Source organism: Charadrius vociferus, unplaced genomic scaffold (assembly GCF_000708025.1).
Source record: "Charadrius vociferus isolate BGI_N301 unplaced genomic scaffold, ASM70802v2 scaffold603, whole genome shotgun sequence".
Taxonomy (NCBI): Eukaryota; Metazoa; Chordata; class Aves; order Charadriiformes; family Charadriidae; genus Charadrius; species Charadrius vociferus.
The window spans coordinates 634,274-649,986 of record NW_009647426.1 but is presented as its reverse complement, the minus strand read 5'-3'; positions in this window follow the sequence as shown (position 1 = coordinate 649,986).

Genomic DNA, 15,713 nt, shown 5'->3' with positions numbered 1-15,713 from the left:
ATCCCCAAGGAGGTTTTTCAGTGTTATGACGGCAGTTAATATGTTACAACTTCCATGTATAGGCAAGACCTCAGATGATTTAGATAGCCCTTAGGCTTGACCGTTACAACCGAATGCAGTCATTTAAATGATTTGCTATATTTTCTCAACTCAGCTTAAGGAAAACAGAGCTATGAGGTATATAATTTTTTTTATTACCAAAAAAATGATGAAAATAATTTTCTGTTTGTTTCCAGTAACTCCCAAAGCAGATATACAAAGCCTCTTGGGGTCATACAAAGTATCAGTAAAGTCATGAACTTGATGGAAATTCTATTGCAGAAGCAGCGTTTGCAACCAGAAGTGTTGATACCTGATATAAGCTGGGAGAAAACAGAGAAACCTGGCTCTCAGACTAACAAAGAACTTCACTTAAAATCATAACTCACAATACAATGATAAATAAAGAATGGTCTATTGCAGACAAAACACAGAGAATTTACATACAAAAGCAGTATAAAACCTGAGTGTCTGGATAATAAATGAAAAAGAAATGTTTGTACTCAAAACTTCAAAAATTACCTTGAACATCACTAATGAATGGCTGTTTCACTGGAAAGGCAGCTAACTGCAGTTTAGAAACATAGTTTCAAACGTCCAGGAGACTGAATCCAATGGAAACTGGAGTCTGTTCCTGAACGCAAATTTAGTGCAAGGCAAATGCCATTTTAAAGCCCAGCACTTTCATATAACCCTGTCTCTAATACAGAATTATTTTCTTACTATTCATGAGGTAAGTGAATATTACTATATGATTCTCATCTACATAGACAAATAAATACATCTGGCACTCATTTTAAATCATTTCATGTCTAAAACCAAAACTATTGGTCTGTTTTGGATCAAGCTGCCATTCAATCTTTGCTCATGGAAAGCCCCGAATCACCTGTTATTTCTGACTGTTCTTCCTGACAACAGTTTCTAGTCATCTTATTTCCTATTCACTTAACTAGAGCCAAACTGGGGCTGTACTATCTGTGACTTTTACTTATGAGTTGCTAAGCTTTTACCATTATTTATTTAAGATATTTAAAAACTATTTTCAACCATCAAATGAATTAAGGCCTGATGACAGACCTCAGAAATAAGGCCAGGAGTCTGGAAATGGGGTCACCTGTGAATGAGTTTAAAAATGCTGGTGCGGAGAATGAAGAGCTCTTTACATTCAGAGATAGGGTAAAGAGCAGCCTCAAAGCTGCTTTATCTACATGGGTTATTTAACTCAGATACTAATAGAAGCTCCAAAATGAAGGAACTTTCTACCCCTGTCTAGATGAATAAAGTGAAAGACAGCTTCACTGGCACAAGATTTCCTCTCAGATATCTTCCAAAGACACTTTGGGAACCACCATAACTTAGCATGAACTCAGCACTAGTTAGCAGTTAAACTCAGGCAAGAATAACTTCCATTTTAAAGACAGGAATTTAGCCTTGGTAACAGAAATTGTGCTTTAGAGTCTCAGATATGTTAGTTCTTTGCTCCAGTGTCACACAGACTATAGTGTTCAGCATAGGAACTAATAACAGAGGATGATATGGAGATGATTTTCTAGAAGAGTGCAATGCAAAGAGAATCTTTGTTGAAGCCTCAGGAGACAACAGCACAAATGAGTGATCCCTGCAGAGTGCTTTCCTATTCAGCTGCTATATAAATTTTGAAATCACTAAATCTAAATGAGATGGGGGGGGTATGGGGACTGGGCCTGACATCATGTAGTGAGTCAATTTTCTTCACAGGCATATCAAAATTGTAGAGTTGTCATACTTGTTGAAACCAAACTATAAGCGGGATTTGTGGGACGAGAGGGGAAATGATAATGGAAAGGATAGTTTGCCTGTCGTAGACATACGTGTCTAGGTGAAAAATCACTTTACAGCTTCCTGTCAACTTTGTTATGTTCCCTTCTTCTTTTGTTACAGTGTCATACTGTATACTCAATTCATATGTTATTTCTTTTCCTTCTCTCCCTTCTTCCTCCCCACTACCTCAGTTCTCTCTCCACTTCAGTTTTCAACTTGCACAATCCAGCAATCCAAGCAAAGTAAGAATTTCCACGCTGGGTCAGATAAAGTGTCCATCTACAGCATGTTTTGGCCTCTCCCCCAACTGCTAACACTAACAGAACAGCCCTGAAGTATAATGTTGGACATCTTTTCAAAATAAGGGCTATAATACTTTCTTACACTGATGGGTACTCCTTTAGCCTACCAATATGTCCCTAGTTGCTAGCATCTTGATGTGTGATGCTGAATTTGAGTCTCACACACACAAGGAAAAGGGTGGGAAAAGGGGAGAATTTAATCATTCTACACAGAGAATCTCTTGATTTATTTCAGTCTTGGTTTGGTCTTGTGTTGTCCTGTTTGCCCTATCAGCACAGTATGCTGGATTTAAGAAAGTCTATTCACACTTCGCTGTCATTTTTCTTTAAACACTATTAAAGCACTGATATTTAGAAATTCCAATTTAGTTAAAGGTGAAGGTTTGGGAGTTTTAAGTATCTATCTTTAGAAATTAGATGCTTAAGCAGAAACATTAAGGTATCAAAGAGTGGCTGAATGTCAATTTTTGGATTACTGGTCTTCGTTTGAACTTTTGACATCTGGCATTTTACTCGACTCCCTAAAGAACGTGCTTCCTAAGTGATATTACTGTGGAGAACATGACACAAGCTAATTAGCACTAACAGACAAAGTGTTGATTTATCCCCAGAAGTGAAACCTGCTATAGGAAGGAAAAGAAAATTATTGGTAAAGGTAAATAAGTGCTGGTGATTAGCATTTATAATCTTCGTTTTCTTGGTACATACAAAAAATACGGAAGGAGGTTTGCACAGAGAGTCCATATGAAAATATCTGCACCTCTACTGGGGGGAGGGAGGAAACAGGAGGTAGCAGATGGAATAGCCACATGGCCTCTTCACCTTCTCTGCTTTCAAGTAAGTTCTGTCACCAGTTCCATAGCCCAAATCAGAAGGCATGGCAAGTACAGGCTACACGAGAAGCCAGAAGAGTATGAGGGTTCAAAATAACAAGAATCCAGTCAGCTTCTATAATGGAAGGGATTTGACTGTGTTTTCAGTGCACTGGTTGGAATAGCAGCCATAAATGAAGCCATATAATTACCAGATAAGCACTGCTGATGTATTGGGATTGATACCTGTAGAGATGCTAACCACGAAATCCTCACTGGGTTGCCTTCTAGACTCACAAAAAGCAAAAAGCCTTGAATTGTTGTAGCCCAATACTTACACTAGACATCTAGATTTTGGAGAACAAAGGACTGGGGAAATAAATCCCATTCTTAGCCTGAATTAGCCATCTACACTCCTCTCTAGTCAATGAAGAGAGATGGGCACTGAAAAAGGTAATTCATCTCATCCATCTTAAGATGGAATGAATAGCTCTCTGGAGATAGCTATTTCTCTCCAGTGACTAGAAAGTGAGCCTGGATGACTACCTCAGATTAGAGCTGTATCTTTTTTGATGGCTGAAATAAAATAAGATGAATCTAGGCAAAAATGACTAGAACTTCTAGAAACCCATTTATTTTTCTTTCATCTCAGGTTACCTGCAATCACTGGGAACAGTACAGATGAGTACATTTTCTCTGCTCATTAATTTTAATTCAATAACATTCCTTACTTAGTCTAATATAAATTTCTTCAAAGATGCCATATTCTGTTCAAGTCTAATAAATTTCTTCTAACCCTTCAACTCTGTTTAATTTTTGAAATAGATTATTTTAACCCTACATCATAAATTATGCAGTATTTCAGTTTATTTAAAAAGTCTGAACAGTGGTCCGTGAGATATAAAATCTCTGTTCATTAATTCTCTGTCACTTTTCCATTTTATCTTTTTACTGTTAATGGCTATTTAAAAGACAAATCTATAGGCACTATCATATTGGAGAGATAGCATTAAGTAATTAGTAAAAAAATGTTATTTCAGTTCAACAGAAAGACTTTAGCAGCTTGTTTTTCTTTGCTGGAATAACTTTTGGGTTCAGTTTAGTTTAGTAAATACCTTCCCTAGGCCTGTGCTTCTTTCTTTGACATACAAAGACGTGAAAAACTCCCCTCTAACTTGCACAGGGTAACTTTGGATCCAAAGACACATCGATAGGAATCACTCCATGTTCCTTCTGCTTAATTCTCTCTCTTTTCCTCTCCGGAGCAAATGCAAAGGAGAGGTGAAGAATGAGTTGGACCTTGGTTGTGCCTTTAACTGACCACTCTGCACAACTGAACTGATGCCATCCAGCAGCACATTAACAGTCCATGGAGCTGGACAGGACTTGGATGGACAGTAATTCAGGAGAATGCCTGTTTAGAAAACCACACAGAACAGGTAATGGGTGAGGAAACTTGAATCTTGGTCAGGCCAGCAATTAAAGAGAAGCAATGTATCCCAGTTATTAGTCGCTGGCAAAGAATGTCAAAAAAAATAAAATAAAAGCACCAAGTTTTGCTATTTCTAATGTTTTTGACTGAATGATACCAAATATTATTGTGAATAATACTACTGGTTGGACTATGGGTATCTTTCTGATGACCAAAACGCAAGAATATTCTGCAGAATTGCTTATTTATGGCAGTATTTGGAAATCCCAAATTCTTAATGAATTTTTGTACACCTTGTTCATCTCCAGGAAAACAAACGAACAAAAAAAATTAACTGTCAAATATGTTCCATTCATCAAATCCAGAATTATCAGTAGCAACCTTCTGCTTAGGAGACACACAGTGCCACCTAGGTGATAACACAGTGGTAACAAACAGTATAAAACCAGGCAGGTAAAAAAAACAGTTTGTCACATGCCTTGAGAATAACTTCTTTAAACTCCTCTTTGAGAACAACGGAAAAGGTGGTTATTTCTCGGTTGGTGAGATGTAGTTTAGGTTTGTCAGCAGCATAATTAGTTGCACTTGCAGACCACAGAGGAAGGCTGCCCCTGGACTGGTCTGTCTGACGATGCTCCGCTGCCTTTCTACCCCATGCTCATTTAGTCAGGACTAAATTTAGCCAGGACTACTTTTCATACCTGGCTTGCCCAGGCTGGCTGACCCTCCGCTATGAGGGCCGCAGTTCAAACGGGCGGCCATTGGGGAGGCAGTTTGAACAGGAGAGGCCGTTGGTGGGGCAGTTTGAAATGGGGGTGTCCGTTGGCAGGGCAGTTTGAACGGGGGTGTCCGTGGGGGAGGCAGGGTGCCAGGCTGCTGTTTGAGGTTGGCGCTGGCAGAGTGCGCAGCAGCTCAGGGCTGAACGGGACATGGCTTAGAGCAACCCAGTCTGGCTAGGCCTGTCTGAGCAGGGAGGGTGGACTAAGATGGCTTCTGGGGGTCTCTTTCCACCCGAATTATGCTTCTGTGACATTATTGTCACTGAGTGCTGTTAAACAGTCTGTGGTGCTGCTCGGCAACAAAACAGGAAAAGCGGAGCTACAGTGGTCTTTGGACACTAGTGGACACTTAGCGTGGTCTTTGGAGACTAGTGCAGGCAAAGCTTGTGGCAGGAGGTGATGCGTTGGGACGGAGCGTAATTATATACACTTGATAAGAATTAGATGCAAGTCTAAGGGAGCCTAATTTGCATAATAAGGTGCTTTACAAGAATCTCCTTAAGCTTTTACCTGAATGTGGACTGCTACAGATAGCTGAGTAGGCTGGAATCATTACCTTGGCTCCATGTTCATAATGCTCATCAGTACTCAGTGACACTTCTACATGGACAAGGAATTAGACAAGGAAAAGTAAATGAGAAGCAGTGTGAACAGGAAAGGCAAAGTCAGATAAGAGAAGAAAGAATCTGACACTTTAAAACAAAATTCAATACATTATAACGAGCTCAATATATTCAAGCATAAATTCATTAACAATTTGATTATTAGTGGAATTTCTATTCTGTAAATATGGATCATTACTTCACTAGTTAAGATTTGAAAGGCATTTCATTGAGTTTAAATGACTATTTTTTCTTTTTATTGAGAATTTGCCAAAGCCAGCAGAAAGAAGTGGTCTTTTGAGTAAGGCCCCTGCCTTTCATTGTCTGCAGGGTCCTTCTAGAACCTCTCAGAAATGTCATCATGTTCCCGCTAGCTTGCTCACATTTGGGGACTTAGCTAGCATGCGTATGAACAGAGAGCTGCAAGGCCTTTCTCACCACACAATTTTTCTAACTGAACTCTGCAAACTAGGTCAGGCCCCAGATGCTTTCACAGGGTGCTGTCAGATACACACATGAGGTGTATGAGACTGCAGAGAAGACTTTTAACTTCCTGTGGGCCACTTCAGCAGTTAAAACACATCAATACTGGTGTCTTCGGTGGTTAACGTCTCCCCATAATGCTGGTAAATGCCGCACTAACGGTCTCACTAGCTCAAACCCCGTTTTCTTTCCCTTTTTTTTTTCTGAGAGAAACAGAGCAATTGCCCATACGTTTTATAGTATCATGGCTGGTTCTAAAGTAGTGTTTATCTAGAAATCACCCCTTCCAGGGCTCAGCTGACATCAGTGATGAAGCAGGTACGTTACATGAGCAAATATGCTTTGGCAAGATAAAGTGTCATTTCAGCTAAAGTTGTGATTCTGCAACAAAATCAGCAATGTTCATTCCAGTTTCAGAGGGGGAAAATCAACAAAGTTTGTCAAAGCAATGGTAATTTTCAGTCCTCTTAAAGAGTGTTGCAAATGAGAAAAATATCTTACTTCAGTCTGTACTCTGGTTTTATTTAACTGGTAGAATGCCTGCCTCCCTCATAATGGATTTTAGGACTGAAAAGGCCTTAGCACTCTGACCTGCAAATACTGCTCTATTGTATTATTTTAAGAATTTAGTGCATTACAGCTGCTGAAAGGCTGGCTTCACCTTCTAGTTTGCTAAGTTCTCAACAGAAGAAAAAGGGTAATTCTGTAATTCTAAATCTTTTATGGACAACTCCTGACACAGAATATTTTTATCACAAGAGAGACTTGGTAATGATAACTACATAACCTAGTGAATGTGTCTTCATTTAGCGCTGACTTCAGAATGGAAGAGTTTTAATTGTTCCTTCAGTCCTACTTGTCAACAATTGGCACAAATTTCACAGATTTCCATTAGCACTAATTAGAATTCATTTGCTTTGTAGTACGTGACAATTTATCACCCCTTTAAATTTTCCAGAGTTTTGCAGAGTTGTCAGAATGGAAAATTTGAAACTATGTGACCTCAAAAGTTCAACAATTATTTGATGCCAACAAATGTCTATTCTAAATGGCATCTGTTTCCCTTTGAGATTAAAATGGAAGTATCACTTCCAAGAATAGTTGTTTATTTACATTTCCCATTCCATACTTGCATAAAAGTCTAAAGAAATCCTATTATAACATAGAAGTAAATCAGATGAAACTTAGATGTGCCTGTACTTTCATAATGTTATAATTAAATCTGAAAATTTTTGATGGTTCCCATTGCTGTATTAACTCAGCTTTGTGTCACTAGGAATGGATTAAATTAGATTAAATCAATAGTCTGCTTTTCATTTTGACATATTGCACAGACAAAACACAAACCAATGAGCTTACAGTAGTTCCATTAAAAAGGTAGTTCCTTTCTGATGGGTCTGCAACAGCACTTGACTCGGAGTTAAGTCTTTCAAATATGCTCAAATCCCCTACCAGTGGAAATGAAGAGTAAAGTGCTCTTGCACGGCTAAAAGGCAATTTTAAGTATTTTAAAAATGGAAGATATGAATGAATGAATATTCAGTTGGGACAACAGTTAAATACCCAAGTGCTCCTGACATGCATTAAAAACATGGCTTTTCACAGTTCATTACTTGATTCAACTAAATTATCTATAAAATGTTTTAATTAATTTCCAAAGGCATTGCCAATCCTGTTCCTTATTCCCTGTACAAATGCTCATCTATCCTGATTGTTCTTAAATCCCTGAGTAAATAGAGATACCTTTAATCCTGCATGAATAGCTGAATTTTAGATTCTCTTTCCTGAAGAATGACTCAACCCAATGAAATTCTATTAAGAATTAAAATTAACATATGATTAAAAATAGGAAGAAATTAATCCACACTTTAGACAGTGATGATGTTCCCTCCATAGACATACTCATCTCAGGATCTATCCCTATAGCTGTTCCAGAAGCTTCTTGGATAGAATTAAACAGTGCCAAGAACTGTAGAAAAGTGAGCCTCCCTTTTGTAAATAATCAATGTGATGTTACAATTATTTGCAGCATCATGACGAATGCAATAGGGGTGAGTAACGGAGAAGGAAGAGGAGGAAATGAGAGATTTAGAGATGCTAGACAGAAACTAAACCCAGAATATCAAAGGTATCAGGTGACAGAGCTCAAGTTTTCCATTGCCCTTTTCTTGTCAGACAACCATCCTTAGAAATGAACTTTTCATGTGATAGCAACAGATCTTTTAATTCAGTCTTTCTTACTAAAATATAGCTTTCAATTTTCCAGTATGCAAAATTGCAACCTCTTCAGAAGAAAATTGTTTTTTCTAAGACTTCCTTTAGACATTCTAAAACAGTTGCAATGTAGATACAGCGTATGTATATGACTATAATGTAGTTAAACATTTACTATGTAACTCCAGGATACATCACTTCAGCCTTTAGCATATTACAAGCACATTAATGTATGTACTTCTGTTCATACATGCCCACAATGTCAGAGGCTCCTACAAATGCACTGCAAGCAGGAAGAAATGCTCCCTCTTCCCCTTACATCCCACCTGCGATTGCCCTAACAAACAGGCTGATGTTAATTCACTGTTAATTAAGGTCTACTATTGATACACAGCTCTTACTAAACCTGTTTCCTACTTACCATTTTGCAGTTTTACCACAAGCTGTGTTTGGAACATGCTGTCACTTATTTGAAGAGGCTCTGTATTTTTATTTTGAAAAACGAGCATGCATAACCGGATTGTCAAATTAAAATATGAATCCGTCTCCTATCAAGCATTAATAGCTAGGATAGAATAATTCAGGAACTATGTGGCCAAACATGGTGTTGATCATTGGATTGCTACAAACCTTGTCGAAAAATACTGGCAGAAAGTTTGTTAGGGGATTCTTGGAATAATTGCTTTGTGATCAATCTCCAAGGGTGAGGCATTTTAGAAGGGGCTACTAATTAACTGGTGTCTTACATAGGAACCCTTCAGGATTTTGAGATTCACCAGGAGTGAATTTGAGGCATGGATTTTTTAGGGAGACAGCTAAATCTCTGCCAAAAAAAAACCCACTATCATATGCCGTATGATAACCTGGTTTGGGGACTATGCAGCCGCTGTTACCCCTCTGACATAGGTCTAGCTTGTATCTACACCTGGATCCAGACCAGCTTATTTTTTTCAATCACTAAAACTGGTATTTCCAGTCTTTTTATAGTGTTGTTTACTATGGCAGTGATTGTTTTCCACTAACACCTACTTTCTAATGGAAATAATTTAAGGTTTAAGTTTTTTTGCCAGTCTGTTGTTTGGCACATGAAAGCACTGCCAATTGTGGATTTTCTTAAGATAGATTTTAAAATAGAAAATAGCCAATACTAGTACTATTATTTTCCTCATAAATAATGGGAAGTTTACATCTAAATCTGCCTTACTTCCATTACGAGTCCAGTCCGTCAGTTTTGGCAAACATGTGGCAGGATCAAAGTGTCCTGCGCATGGGGAGTCAAGGATGTGCACTCTAAGAACCCAGTTTTCTAACACTAAAGTCAGTGATTAAGTAACATATATAATTTCTGATAAATGAAATCAACTGCAATTAATATAAGGTGTGTTTTGTGAGGAAAGTTGGTGGCAGGAAGGAATGCCCTCATGAGAACGTTGTGTCAGTAGGCTGTAAAAAGCATAAAGAACTCTTTTCTTCGCAGATATGAAGGCCAAAGTAAAAAAACAACCTTTAGGAATTTTATGATCTTCTAATTACTCAGAAGAAGAGTAGGTTTTTCCTTCTGGATTTACAGTTTCCATATGTCTCAAGATTATAACGCCAGCCTAAATTCTGATTTGACATCAAAAGGAGAAAAAAGGAAGAATAACAAGTTTCAAAGGGAAGAAAGGGAGAAAACATGTTTGTTGGAAACATCTTCATACATTTTTAAAAGGAATTACTGGTATTAAATGTCACACAGATCCCCCTGCAAAACTGACTTCTCCCAAAGCACTGATACTTCATACTCACAGACTAGATCTTGAGCAAATCACTCAGCTATTTTATGTCTCCGTTTACCCAGCTATAAGGCTTTGGAGGACAGGAGGTTTTCTAAACTCACACCCGATCTATTACAGACTGTGCAATTGTTTAATTTGTTTGTTCACAGTTACTACAAGTATACATGATTTTGATCCTTTACAAATTGATATCTGGGCAGCAGGTAGAAAAGTTGCTTGATTTTCTTTGGCCCAGAGTGTACACTCTGAGTCAAGGAAACCTGGAAAATGAGGAAGATTACTCCTTTCTTGAGGACAGCTGAGGGGAAGCCAATGAGAAGAAAACAATACTCAGCACTCTGATGGTATCAGATCCCAGAGTGTTTTCTTGAAAGAAAAGCACCCTAAGCAATTCATCAATATCTAACCAAGCTGGGCAGATGCTAACATTTCTTTAAAAAAAATAGATTTGGATAAATAAACACATCTTGGATTAGTTAATCTAGTATTAACATTTTTTTTACTTCATTAACTAGTTTGGATTCTGACAACAATAACTGAATTTAGGATCTTTGGTAAAATCCTGGTTTTTTACTAAGCCTTTCAGGGATAATGAAGTAGAGATGGTTTTGTGTCTTACCGCTATAAGGCATTTTTAGTCAGTACTCTGCCACAAACTCTCTCAAGGCTTGTGTTTTTTTAGTCACAGCAAGTTTTGGCATCTTCAGTTTTTCCCTCTATGCTCTGGCTTGCTTCCACCTCTCTCCAAATACCTCCCTGGCACAAACAGACCAAATAAAAAACATTCCACCTAAATAACTCCAACCTTTAAGTGATTATACAGACGCCTTTTTTTCTATTTGGAAAATTTTATCTCATGAGTTTCTGCAGTTATAAGTTCAGGGCAAGGCTATACCCACACTCAGCTAAGCTTTTCTAAGTTTTATTAGCTTTATATTAATAAGTATTGAATTTATTTCCTGTTCTTTAAAACAGGATGTTCTTTTATTCACTTTGAGTTTCCCATTAAGATACTGGATTTTTAATCACCTTTTTTACCTCAGCATCTTTACTGTCTTGGTAAAACTTGAATATTTCAAAATATCTTAGCATTATCTAAAAAAAGGTATTTATCAGAGCTATTTATTGATATTGCGAGATTTATTGCAGTGTCAACAAACCCCTCATCTTCCTCTGTGACAAAAAGAAATTCTTTCATTTCTCTTCTGCTAAGTGGTCCTTAGGGAAGTTTAGAGAGTAAAAAAATGGTAAAGGCTGGTGGCCTCTCTCCTATGAAATGCAATATGTGGCTTTGCTTCTGCATTAGAGGATGGATTTGGGTCTCCAACCTTTGTGTGTCCCCAGCTCCTAGGTACCTCATAGCACTATTCTGGGGTTTTTTTTCCCCCTCTTCAGCAGCTGATTCTTGCGAAACGTGATTTTTTTCCCATCTTAAAAGAACAGCTTCTCCCATCAGCTGCTCTTTCCTTTGAAAGTGTTATACAAATTATTTCCATTGATTTCTATTACCTTTAACTTTAGTCCAGTCTATATATATATACACACTTGTTCCTGTGACAATTTAATTTAAATAACTCTGCCTGCCCTGTTGTTTTCCACCCTAGTACAGAGAATCTCCTCCCTCCTTTGTATAACTGACTTTGGTGTACAAGCTGTTCCTGTTTATTTTCATCAAATATGCATCTTATTCCCCTTCTCATTACATGCTGTGCTTCAATTTCTTATTTCCAGATAAGATACTAGGAATCATTCTTGCTCCCCACCAACCTACAACAATATTCACTTCAGGATCTGTGTTGGTAAACTCTTTCATGAGAAAGTAGAAGTTGAGCATTGTAATTCTCTTCTTTTTAATTTCTGAGGAAAACCAGATTTGAGATCACTCAAAGAGCAAGCAGATAATAATGGCAACACAAACACACCCACATGCAACTGAGGCCAAATTTTGTCAAAGAACTATCAATGATGGGGAAAGCTTATGAAATGTTAAACCCTGTGGACGTTCTGATAAAAAATCCACAGTGAAACTGAGGGTTCTGTAGAATGATAAAGTAATTATCCTCTGTTTTCTATAGGAAGGTGAGAATTATTTTTAAGTCTTCTAGCCATAACCATGTAAACTGTTGTAAAGAAACTTTCCAGATTTTTCTTGCAAATGATGAAGACAAATAGACATTTCCCACCAGACCTTTTTGTGCCCAGTTTCACATCTGTCTTCCTGTTTCACAAGCAACAAGTTATCTGCTTTACATCAGCAGTTAAACAGCTACTTAACTTTTCTGCTGAATTAGAAGCTATCAGAAAATTATAATATAGCCCACAGTTTGGAGGATAAAATAATATGCCTAAAACTTTTCAGTCATGGTACAGCATTGCAACTCAAAACCAATGAAATTTCATACAAGCTCAAAGACGTGTCTGTGTTAGAGTGACCTGAGACTAAGACCACAAACTGCAGGACTTAATCTGTTATAGAATGACGTTCAGAAGAAGCTAGTTTTCCTTGTGATTTTCACATAGGTTGAATGTGCAAAGAAACCTTGCTCAGCATGAGCCCCATGAACGTACAACTAATAAGAATGTTAAAGTTGGACATATTTGTTTCCATATATTCTTCCTAGATGCTTCTCTCTTTTGGGGTGAATGTATATCATGGTATTTAAAACATCAGCTGTTTTGATCTACAGCTCTATGGATTTGTTTTCTATCCTTTCTTCAATCAGTTGTCCCTCTAAAGTCAGCTTCCCAACAAGACATGATTCCAGGAAGAATTTAGTGCAGCAGCCTCAGCCACAGGAATATAAGACTACTTCTTGTGGCTGGCTTAACAGAACCTCATTATTTTCTGACAACTCCTTAGATACACTTGTTTTGAAAACACCGTGAAATAGGTTGCATTTAAATATGTAGCGGTGGCTGTAAATGCAAGTTATCCAATTTAAACCATCCCCAACCAAACTTCATCGACTCCTGAAGCACTGCGTTAATTTATCTGCATTTTGAAATCTTTGTGAACTTTACTCCAAAATATGAGAAGACAATTCTTTATTAATATTGTATCACTCATGGTCTCAAGTAAAAGGAAAACAAACAAACAAAAAAAAAGAGAGAGAATAAGAGTTACAAAGCACATCCCTCTACTGCAAAGCCCATGTCTGCATTTCTAGAATATGCCTTTTCTCAATAAGAGTACATCAGCATTACAGCCTTATTCAGCCTGATTCAAAGCAAAAGCAACAAAATGTCAAGGCTGGCTAATTTTAGTAGAGGTAAAACTGAATAATTTTAAACTTCTTATCTTTTCAGTGTCAGATTTTCATTTTCCAGCTCAGCCTAGATCTGTTCCTCGTCCTCTTTTTCCCTCTCCAAACCTTTACTCCTGCTTACCCCTAGCCCTTTTATTTAACAAACACCAACAGAAAACCCACGCTAACCTCAGCCCCAGCACTAAGCTGAAGCCCTCATGCCACTCTTCACTTTCTTGGCAACTATGAAGCCCAGGATGGGAGAATGCAGTGTGTGTCTGTACATCCGTAGGTTGCCTCACTGATTGTCATATCTGGACATTCAAAGCAACGTTGCTAAATGAAGCATTTGGCAGGATTTGGGATGGAGACAAAAATCACTGAACATTCAAGGCTGCTGGAGTAGTTTGTAATTCACTTAGAGAAAAGAGTTCATTGGGGTTTTTTTAGTACACCATCCCTTTAACAACCACTAGCCTGATTCTCTGCTCAACCCATCTGCATAGAGCATTTTATGACCTTTTTCCATAGCTGGAAATGATTGAAGATGTACGACGTAGTAGAAAACCAAGCTCCATATCCCAGATTTCTTCACCTATCTAGACTAAGAAAACCTTAAAGATGAAGTTGTGGAGGCCCCATCCCTGGAAGTGTTCAAGGTCAGGTTGGATGGGGCTTTGAGTAACTTGGTCTCGTAGAAGGTGTCCCTGCCCATGGCAGGGGGGTTGGAACTAAATGAACTTTCAGGTCCCTTCCAACTCTAACCATTCTATGATTCTATGATTACTTCTGCTGTGAGTTTATTTTCCAGATTTCTATGTAATTGGGTAAATTAATCTTTTCTTTTTATTTTATTTTTAGATTCTCTCTACTGCTAGCTTTATGATTGTAAATATGTCTGTCACAAAAACTGTGTTCCATGCCTTTAAAATAAATGAATTTAAAAAAAACCCAACTATTTCTTTTTATTTAAAAAACCCTCTTTTTTTTTTTTTTTAATAATATAGGCTTTATATCTTCAAGATTTCCTCTAAGGGTTAGAAACATAATTCCCTTTTAAAGGAAAATTGAATCTTCCAAACCACACGAATTTTGGGCTATGGCCTGTTAGAGAAAAATAACATATATTGCAAGACTCGCCCATGAGAATTGGCAGCAGTGAGTGCAATGCTGGTCTTTCAATCATCATAACAGAATGTTTGGAATTAAATATATAAAATCAGAATAAAATGTGACAAATATTTCTATCAGTCTCAGATGTATAAAAGTCTGTTTATATGCAGTGTAAAAGCCAAACAAGTCCCTGTAAACCAGAATGAGGAAGAAATTTGTAGACAAATATGAATAATATTTGTTTGAGAGCAAAAGCTTCTCTGAATCTCAATAAAAGTAATTCTGTTGGAGACAAGATAAACATTATTTCTTATTTTATTTTCCCCATGTCATGTATCTCTAGTGATTATTTAGTAAGCTCGAGAAATGGATTTTTAAAGACAGCAGCATTAACATGTAAAAATGAATGAGAAATGTGAGGCTTTGCTATGCTTCTTTTCATAATATAAAACAGTCATATCATAAAATAATAATCACAAGCCATAACTTGTAAGAAATTGAGAGTCACACTCCATTTGTCCATAAGATGATGTTTTTCTTACAATACTCCATGCTATCATGCCTTATTGTGGCACACAGCTAAGGAGTTGTCATGGTTTAACCCCAGCCAGCAACTAAGCTCCACGCAGCCACTCGCTTACTCTTGCCACAGCGGGATGGGGGAGAGAATCAGAAGAGTAAAAGTGAGAAAACTCGTGGGTTGAGATAAAGACAGTTTGATAAGTAGAGCAAAAGCCATGCACGCAAGCAAAGCAAAACAAGGAATTCATTCACTGCTTCCCATGGGCAGGCAGGTGTTCAGCCATCTCCAGGAAAGGGCTCCATCACGCATAACGGTTATTTGGGAAGACAAACGCCATCACTCCAAACGTCCCCCCCTTTCCTCCTTCTTCCCCCAGCTTTGTATGCTGAGCATGATGTCATATGGTATGCAATAGCTCTTTGGTCAGTTGGGGTCAGCTGTCCCAGCTGCGTCCCCTCCCAATTTTTGTGTTCTCCCAGTGTACTCACCGGCAGAGTGGTACGAGGTGCAGAAAAGACCTTGACTGCTTAGCAACAACTAAAAACATTAGTGTGTTATCAACATTATTCTCATCCTAAATCCAAAACATAG